Source organism: Oncorhynchus gorbuscha, linkage group LG02 (assembly GCF_021184085.1).
Source record: "Oncorhynchus gorbuscha isolate QuinsamMale2020 ecotype Even-year linkage group LG02, OgorEven_v1.0, whole genome shotgun sequence".
In the NCBI taxonomy this organism is placed as follows: domain Eukaryota; kingdom Metazoa; phylum Chordata; class Actinopteri; order Salmoniformes; family Salmonidae; genus Oncorhynchus; species Oncorhynchus gorbuscha.
The window spans coordinates 38,300,927-38,310,436 of NC_060174.1; positions in this window are offsets into that span (position 1 = coordinate 38,300,927).

Consider the following 9,510-nt stretch of genomic DNA (forward strand, 5'->3'; position numbering starts at 1 on the left):
CTGCAATGAGGCTAGGAAACACTGTCACCACCGATAAATCTATGATTTTTCTACGGCTGGCCTTGCTTTCCACTTGGCTACCCCTACCCCGGTCAACAGCTCTGCACCCCCACAGCAACTTGCCCAAGCCTCCCCATTTCTCCTTCCCCCAAATCCAGATAGCTGATGTTCTGAAAGAGCTGCAAAATCTGGATCCCTACAAATCAGCTGGGTTAGACAATCTGGACCTTCTCTTTCTAAAATGATCTGCCGCAATTTTTGCAATCCCTATTACTAAACTGCTCAACCTCTCTTTTGTATCGTCTGAGATCACCAAAGATTGGAAGGCTTCCGCGGTCATCCCCCTCTTCAAAGGGAGAGACACTCTAGACCCAAACTGTTACAGACCTATATCTATCCTACCCTGCATTTCTAAAGTCTTCGAAAGCCAAGTTAACAAACAGATCACCGACCATTTCGAATCACACTGTAGCCTCTCCGCTATGCAATCTGGTTTCCGAGCTGGTCATGGGTGCACCTCAGCCACGCTCAAGGTCCTAAACGATATCATAATCGCCATCAACAAAAGACAATACTGTGCAGCCGTATTCATTGACCTGGCCATATCGGAGGACTCAACAGCCTTGGTTTCTCAAATGACTGCCTCGCCTGGTTCACCAATTACTTCTCAGATAGAGTTCAGTGTGTCAAATCGGAGGGCCCTGTTATCCGGACCTCTGACAGTCTCTATGGGGGTGCCACAGGGTTCAATTCTCGGGCAGACTCTTTTCTCTGTATACATCAATGATGTCGCTCTTGCAGCTGGTGATTCTCTGATCCACCTCTACGCAGACAACACCATTCTGTATACTTCTGGCCCTTCTTTGGACACTGTGTTAACTAACCTAAAGACGATCTTCAATGCCATACATCTCTCCTTCCATGGCCTCCAACTGCTCTTAAATGCAAGTAAAACTAAATGCATGTTCTTCAACCGATCACTGCCCACACGCCTAGCATCACTACTCTGGACGGTTCTGACTTAGAATATGTGGACAACTACAGATACCTAAGTATCTGGTTGGACTGTAAACTCTCCTTCCACTCATATTAAGCATCTCCAATCCAAAATTAAATCTAGAATCGGCTTCCTATTTAGCAACAAAGCATCCTTCACTCATGCTGCCAAACATGCCCTCGTGAAATTGACTATCCTACCGATCCTCGACTTCTGCGATGTCATTTACAAAATAGCCTCCAACACTCTACTCAGCAAATTGAATGCAGTCTATCACAGTGCTATCCATTTTGTCACCAAAGCCCTATATACTACCCACCACTGCAACCTGTATGCTTTCGTTGGCTGGCCCTCGCTTCATATTCATCGCCAAACCCACTGGCTTCAGATCATATAAGTCCTTGCTAGGTAAAGCCCCTCCTTATCTTAGCTCACTGGTCACCATAGCAGCACCCACCTGTAGCACATGCTCCAGCAGGTATATTACACTGCTCACCCCCAAAGCCTCATCCCATATTGTTATTTATTTTATTTTTATATATATATATTTTTCTCCTTTGCACCCCAGTATCTGTACTTGCACATTCATCTTCTGCACATCTATCACTCCAGTGTTTATTTGCGAAATTGTAATTATTTTGCCAATACGGCCTATTTCTTGCCTTACCTCTCTAATCTTACTTAATTTGCACACACTGTATATAGACTTTCTATTGTGTTATTGACTGTACGTTTGTTTATTCCATGTGTAACTCTGTGTTGTTCTTTGTGTCACACTGCTTTGCTTTATCTTGGCCAGTTCGTAAATGAGAACTTGTTCTCAACTGGCTTACCTGGTTAAATAAAATAAAGGTGAAATAAAATAAATAAAATACACCAGACTCCGAGATGGACTCAGAGCGGCTCATTGCACGAGTCACAGCACAAGCAGTAAACACTTTGGGGAAACTCTGAGCACCTTCATCCGGCACCTCTCTGAGATGGGCCGAAGGAATGGAAACCAGAGGAGGTGGTGATACATCTCGCCAGACCCTTCCACCGGCAAGCTCACTTCCTAGAATCACCACCACTCCACCACCACACCACTCCAATCCTATGATGACCTCACCTTGTACCAGATCTGTGGAGTGCACAAGTTTGTGTAAAGGGACATACACAATATACAAACCTATCCCTCGGATCAACACACTGTGTCCTATATCAGTCTCTGGACAAAAAGGGAGCACTGGCTGCAGAATGGAAGATGAAAGCACCAGTGTCTCGCAGGACTTTAACTGGGACCCTCTCTTCAAATCAAATCAAACTTTATTTGTCACATGCGCCGAATACAACAAGTGTAGATTTTACCGTGAAATGCTTACTTACAAAGCCCATAACCAACAGTGCAGTTCAAGAAGAGTTAGGGAAATATTTACCAAGTAGACTAAATTAAAACGTAATAATAATAAAGTAACACAATAAGAATAACAATAATGAAGTTATATACAGGGGGCACAGTTACCGAGTCAGTGTGCTTGGGTACAGGTTAGTTGAGGTAATTTGTACATGTAGGTGGGCGTGAAGAGACTATGCATAGATAATAAACAGTGAGTAGCAGCAGTGTACAAAAGGGGGGAGGGGGTCAATGTACATTTTTCAGCAGTCTTATGGCTTGGGGGTAGAAGCTGTTGAGGAGCCTCTTGGTCCTAGACTTGGCGCTCCAGTACCGCTTGCCGTGCGGTAGCATAAAAAACAGTCTATAACTTGGGTGACTGGAGTCTCTGACAATTTTCTGGGCTTTCCTCTGACACCGCCTATTATATAGGTCCTGGATGCAGGAAGCTTAGCCCCAGTGATGTTCTGGGCGATTCTCACTATCCTCTGTAGTGCCTTAAGGTCAGATGCCGAGCAGTTGCTATACCGGGCGGTGATGCAACTGGTCAGGATGCACTCGATTGTGCAGCTGTAGAACCTTTTGAGGATCTGGGGACCCATGCCAAATCTTTTCAGTCCCTGAGGGGAAAAGGTTTTGTCGTGCCCTCTTCACGACTGTCTTGGTATGTTTGGAACATGATAGTTTGTTGGTGATGTGGATACCAAGGAACTTGAAGCTCTCGACCCGCTCCACTACAGCCACGTTGATGATAATGGGGACCTGTTCGACCTGCATTTTTCTGTAGTCCACGATCAGCTCCTTAGTCTTGCTCACATTGAGGGAGAGGTTGTTGTCCTGGCACCACACTGCCAGTTCTCTGACCTCTTCCCTATAGGCCGTCTCATCGTTGTCGGTGATCAGGCCTACAGCTTTTGTGTTGTCAGCAAACTTAATGATGGTGTTGGATTCATGTTTGGCCACGCAGTCTGGGGTGAACAGGGAATACAGGAGGGGACTAAGTACACACCCCTGAGCGGCCCCAGTGTTAAGGATCAGCGTGGCAGACGTGTTTTTGCCTACTATTAACCACCTGGGGGTGGCCCTTAAGGAAGTCCAGGATCCAGTTGTAGAGGGAGGAGTTTAGTCTCAGAGTCTTAGGTTAGTGATGAGCTTCGTATGCTCTATGTAGTTGAATGCTGAGCTGTAGTCAATGAACAGCATTCTCACATACAGTGCCTTGCGAAAGTATTCGGCCCCCTTGAACTTTGCGCCCTTTTGCCACATTTCAGGCTTCAAACATAAAGATATAAAACTGTATTTTTTTGTGAAGAATCAACAACAAGTGGGACACAATCATGAAGTGGAACGACATTTATTGGATATTTCAAACTTTTTTAACAAATCAAAAACGGAAAAATTGGGGGTGTAAAATTATTCAGCCCCCTTAAGTTAATACTTTGTAGCGCCACCTTTTGCTGCGATTACAGCTGTAAGTCGCTTGGGATATGTCTCTATCAGTTTTGCATATCGAGAGACTGAATACTTTCACAAGGCACTGTAGGTGTTCCTTTTGTCCTGGTGAGAAAGGGCAGTGTGGAGTGCGATTGAGATTGCATCACCTGTGCATCTGTTGGGGCGGTATGCCAATTGTAGTGGGTCTAGGGTGTCCGGAAGGATACTGTTGATGTGAGACATGACCAGCCTTTCAAAGCACTTCATGGCTACCGATGTGAGTGCCATGGGGCTGCAATCATTTAGGCAGGTTACCTCCGCTCCTTGGGCACAGGGACTATGGTGGTCTGCTTGAAACATGTAGGTATTACAGACTTGGTCAGGGAGAGTTTGAAAACGTAGTGAAAACACTTGACAGTTGGTCCGCGCAGGCTTTGAGTAAATGTTCTGGTAATCCATTTGGCCCAGCAGCTTTGTGAATGTTGACCTATTTAAAGGTATTGTTCACATCGGCTACCAATAATGTAATCGCACAGTCATCCAGAACAGCTGGTGCTCTCGTGCATGCTTCAGTGTTGCTTGACTCGAAGCGAGCACAAAAGGCATTGAGCTCTGGTAGGCTCACATCACTTGGCAGCTCGTGTCTGGGTTTCCCTTTGTAGTCCGTAATAGTTTTCAAGCCCTGCCACATCCCACGAGCGTCAGAGCCGGTGTAATAGGATTCAATCTTAATCCTGTATTGACGCTTTGCTTGTTTGATGGTTCGTCTGAGGGCATAGCGGGATTTCTTATAAGCATCCGGATTAGTCTTCCACTCCTTGAAAGCGGCAGCTCTAGCCTTTATCTCGATTCAGATGTTGACTGTAATCCATGGCTTCTGGTTAGGGCTATGTACAGTTGAAGTCTGAATTTAGCCAAATACATTTAAACTCACTTTTTCACAATTACTGACATTTAATCCTAGTAAAAATTCCCTGTCTTAGGTTAGTTAGGCTCACCACTTTATTTTAAGAATGTGAAATGTCAGAATGATAGTACAGAGAATTATTTATTTCAGCTTTTATTTCTTTCATCACATTCCCAGCGGGTCAGAAGTTTACATACACTCAATTAGTATTTGTTAGCATTGCCTTTAAACTGTTTAACTTGGATCAAACGTTTCGGGTAGCCTTCCACAAGCTTCCCACAATAAGTTTCCTACTGACAGAGCTGGTGTAACTGAGTCAAGTTTGTTGGTCTCCTTACTCGCACACGCGTTTTCAGTTCTGCCCACACATTTTCTATGGGATTCAGGTCAGGGCTTTGTGATGGCCCTCCAATACCTTGACTTTGTTGTCCTTAAGCCATTTTGCCACAACTTTGGAAGTATGCTTGGGGTCATTGGCCATTTGAAAGACCCATTTGTGACCAAGCTTTAACTTCCTGACTGATGTCTTGAGATGTTGCTTCAATATATCCACGTACTTTTCCTTCCTCATGATGCCATCTATTTTGTGAAGTGCACCAGTCCCTCCTGCAGCAAAGCACCCCCACAACATGATGCTGCCACCCCCGTGCTTCACGGTTAGGATGGTGTTCTTCGACTTGCAAGACTCCCCCTGATCATTATGGCCAAACAGTTCTATTTTTGTTTCATCAGACCAGAGGACATTTCTCCAAAAAGTATGATCTTTGTCCCCATGTGCAGTTGCAAATCGTAGTCTGGCTTTTTTATGGTGGTTTTGGAGCAGTGGCTTCTTCCTTGCTGAGCGGCCTATCAGGTTATGTCTATATAAGACTAGTTTTACTGTGGATATAGATACTTTTGTATCTGTTTCCTCCAGCATCTTCACAAGGTCCTTTGCTGTTGTTCTGGTATTGACTTGCACTTTTCGCACCAAAGTATGTTCATCTCTAGGAGACCGAACGCATCTCCTTCCTGAGCGGTATGATGGCTGCGTGGTACCATGGTGTTTATACTTGCATACTATTGTTTGTACAGATGAACGTGGGACCTTCAGTTATTTGGAAATTGCTCCCAAGGATGAACCAGACTTGTGGAGGTCTACAATTTATTTTCTGAGGTCTTGGCCGATTTCTTTTGATTTTCCCATGATGTCAAGCGAAGAGCCACTGAGTTTGAAGGTAGGCCTTGAAATACATCCATGGGTATACCTCCAATTGACTCAAATGATGTCAATTAGCCTATCAGAAGCTTCTAAAGCCATGACATAATTTTCTGGAATTTTCCAAGCTGTTTAAAGGCACAGTCAACTTAGTGTATGTAAACTTCTGACCCACTGGAATTGTGATACAGTGAATTATAAGTGAAATATTCTGTCTGTAAACAATTGTTGGATAGATTATCTGTATCATGCACAAAGTAGATGTCCTAACCGACTTGCCAAAACTAAAGTTTGTTAACAAGATATTTGTGGAGTGGTTGAAAAACTAGTTTTAATGACTCCAACCTAAGTGTATGTAAACTTCTGACTTCAAATGTACCCACAGTTACTGTGGGGATGATGTCGTCGCTGCACTTATTGAGGAAGCCGATGGCTGAGGTGGTGTACTCCTCAATGCCATTTGATGATTCCCGGAACATATTCCAGTCTGTGCTAGCAAAACAGTCCTGTCGTGCTTTAGGTTTTGCGTGTAAGCAGGAATCAGGAGGACAGAATTATGGTCAGATTTGCCAAATGCAGGGCGGGGGAGAGCTTTGTATGAATCTCTGTGTGTGGTGTAAAGTTGGTCTTGGATTTTTCCCCTCTGGTTGCACATGTGACATGCTGGTAAAAATGCTGTCAAATAGACACCCTCCCATCCCTCGTCTTACCAGAGGTAGCGTCTCTGTTCTGCCAGTGCATGGAAAATCCTGCTAGCTCTATATTGTCCGTATCTTCGTTCAGCCACGTCTCGGTGAAACATAAGATGTTACAGTTTTTAATGTCCCGTTGGTAGGATAATCTTAGTTGTAGGCAATCAATTTTATTATCCAATGATTGCACGATAGAAAGAAGAATGAATGGCAGTGGGAGATTTCAAACTCGCCTACAGATCTTCAGAAGGATGCCCGGTTTGCGGACCCTTTTCCTGCGTCTTATATTCACTCAAAAGGCAGGGATCTGGGCCTGTTCCAGTGATAGCTGGACATCCTTCTCATCAGACTCGTTAAGCTTCCCATCCATGGTTAGTAATCACTGTTCTGATGTCCAGAAGTTATTTTTGGTCAAAAAAGACGGTAGCAGCAACATTATGTACACAATAAATTCAAAAATAAGTTACACAAGATGCAAAAAAACTAACCAAACAGCACAATTGGTTGGGAGAATGTGAAACGCCAGCCATGTTCTTCGGTGCCATCTTTCCTTAATCTTGGTTACCTATCAGGGATACGTAACCCTCTGTAATGAACAGTGAATAGATGGATGAAAGGGTTGTTTGAGCAGGTCCTCCCGGCTGATGATGTTCCAAGTCTAGTACACGGATACTACTTACAGGGTCAATTGTTGGTGAGGAAATGGCTGCCTCATGGTGACCATTTTTTGGGTAATCCTGTCATTAAAATTGTGGTACCATATACCTTCCGTGATTTGGTTTTGCAGTCCTCTCATGGGGACATTGCTGGCCATTTGGATGTTCGGAAGACCGAGAGCACCCCAAAGACATGACTGTATTATGTGTCATTGGGGCACACCTGTGAAAACTCAGCTGTAGTATAAAGCCACTGTTTCCCCATTCAGCAAGATATTCCTCTCTCCATGTATACCTTTGGTTGTTTCATTGTGGCTTTGCCAGTTGTTATTCCATTACTCAGTGCGTGGTTTCCAATTGTTTGTTGCAATCTTGAGCCAGGTTTATTTTGTTTTGGCACAACCTGACTCAAGATTGTAACAAGCAATGGGAAACCACACACTGAGTAAAAGAATAACAAAATGAATTTATTCCATAAATAAAGTAAACACTCACAACAATAATCAGATGCAGAGGCATGAAGGTCAGTAAATTAGGTGTCAACTGCCAAAGCCACAATGAAACAACCAAAGGTAAGCCAAAGGTAAACCAAAGGTTAGCTTCTCTTGCTGAATGGGGAAGCAGTGGCTCATGCTACTGCTGAGCTTTCACAGGTGTGCCCCATCAGCACTGACGTCCCTCCCAGCTCCGCCCACCTCTCCACAGCAAAACCCAGTCGACAAAGTAGGGAGGGGTCGTCACAATCCCAACAAGCTCTCACACTCTCACATCAGAATTAGATGTTCATCCATGTTTCTCAAACGTGAAATGTCTTAGTTGTTGCAAATGTCAAAGTGTTTAAGGTTAAGTTTAGGCATTAAATCTGAATTTTTAAGGTTAGGGTTAAATTTAGGCATTATGTCAAAAAAGTAAAAACGTAGGAATTAACTCAATGGTTAAGGTAAGGTTTAAGGTTTGGCATAGGCTTAAAACAAAAATCGTTTTTTTTTTTTATATCGCTGGATCTGAAGATGAAACCTTTAGCGCTAGCCCTGGTCTCCACGCGGCGTTGGCTGTCCAGCTTGCGGCTGGCGCACGGCGTGGTGTGTGCACCAGAAGCAGATGCTTATGCCCATCTTCCATCCTGGTCCACAATGCCATAGCAAAACCGAAACCTACTTAACATCGAATAGACTTGTATGATTCGTGACCTGGCTGCTTCATCCAGGATACTATCCTTTTAGCTTGCTTTAAATAACCACAATGCACTGGGGTTTGGGGGAAGGGTTAAATTCTAGACCAGTTTAAAAAATAATTATAGAGTTGTTTCAGTGAGTGCACAGACACACGCATGCACACAAACACAGAAGCACACACACACACACACTGGATTACAGTAATCCAGGGACAGAGGGTATTTTTAGGTCTGTGCGGCCAGAGATCTACACCATGATAGGCGTGGCGCACTGATCTAGGAAAACATGCAACAATTAGTTAATTTGCTTTGCCTTGGATTGCTTTCATGGTTAACCTGACAACTGTTGCGTTCATACAGAATAAAAAAAGGCTAAAGCAATTTGCTCATGTATTGAGATCCATCTATGTAATACAACTGCAGGAGAGCTTTGTAATCTCATTGCATTGGCCAGAGACACTACGGAATACTGCCACCTGGTGCTTAGGATGACCACAGCAAACACATAGAAAAACATTTTTCAATGTTCCTGTCTGTGTAAGTGGGCGTTCTCTCTCTTACGTGAGCATGCTTTCCCACATGAGCTCACGGTTCCTCCATAATCTCTGGCATGCTCACACGAGAGAAGGAACGCCTACTTACACAGCCCAACAGCTGGCTCTGTCCTACTTATTGTACTCTCCGTGCATGCCACACTCGCCCCGCCCATAAAACATTTGCGAGTGAGATGTCTCGCTTTCTTTACCGTCGCTGCACATAGCAGCCTACACTGGAGAAAGATGGACAAGAGAGATACCCACCACTGCCCACCTGTCGTACATATGAAAAGATAGGAGGGGTGTACGCAATACGGTGGAGACCCAACCAAGCCCTCTGAGTTAGAGTAGAGTGCAGAAGAGGAGACCCAAGGATAGTCCTGTTGTGTCTACGTAATACTGTGTAATATCGAGGCTTCTAAAGCACTGCTTTCAAATGGCAGGTCACACAGCAATCTTACTGCCTCTTCTTCCAACATTATCCCATAAACACTTTAGTAGGTAATATAATCATCTGCTCTGAAGGATCATTATCCATGAGTGA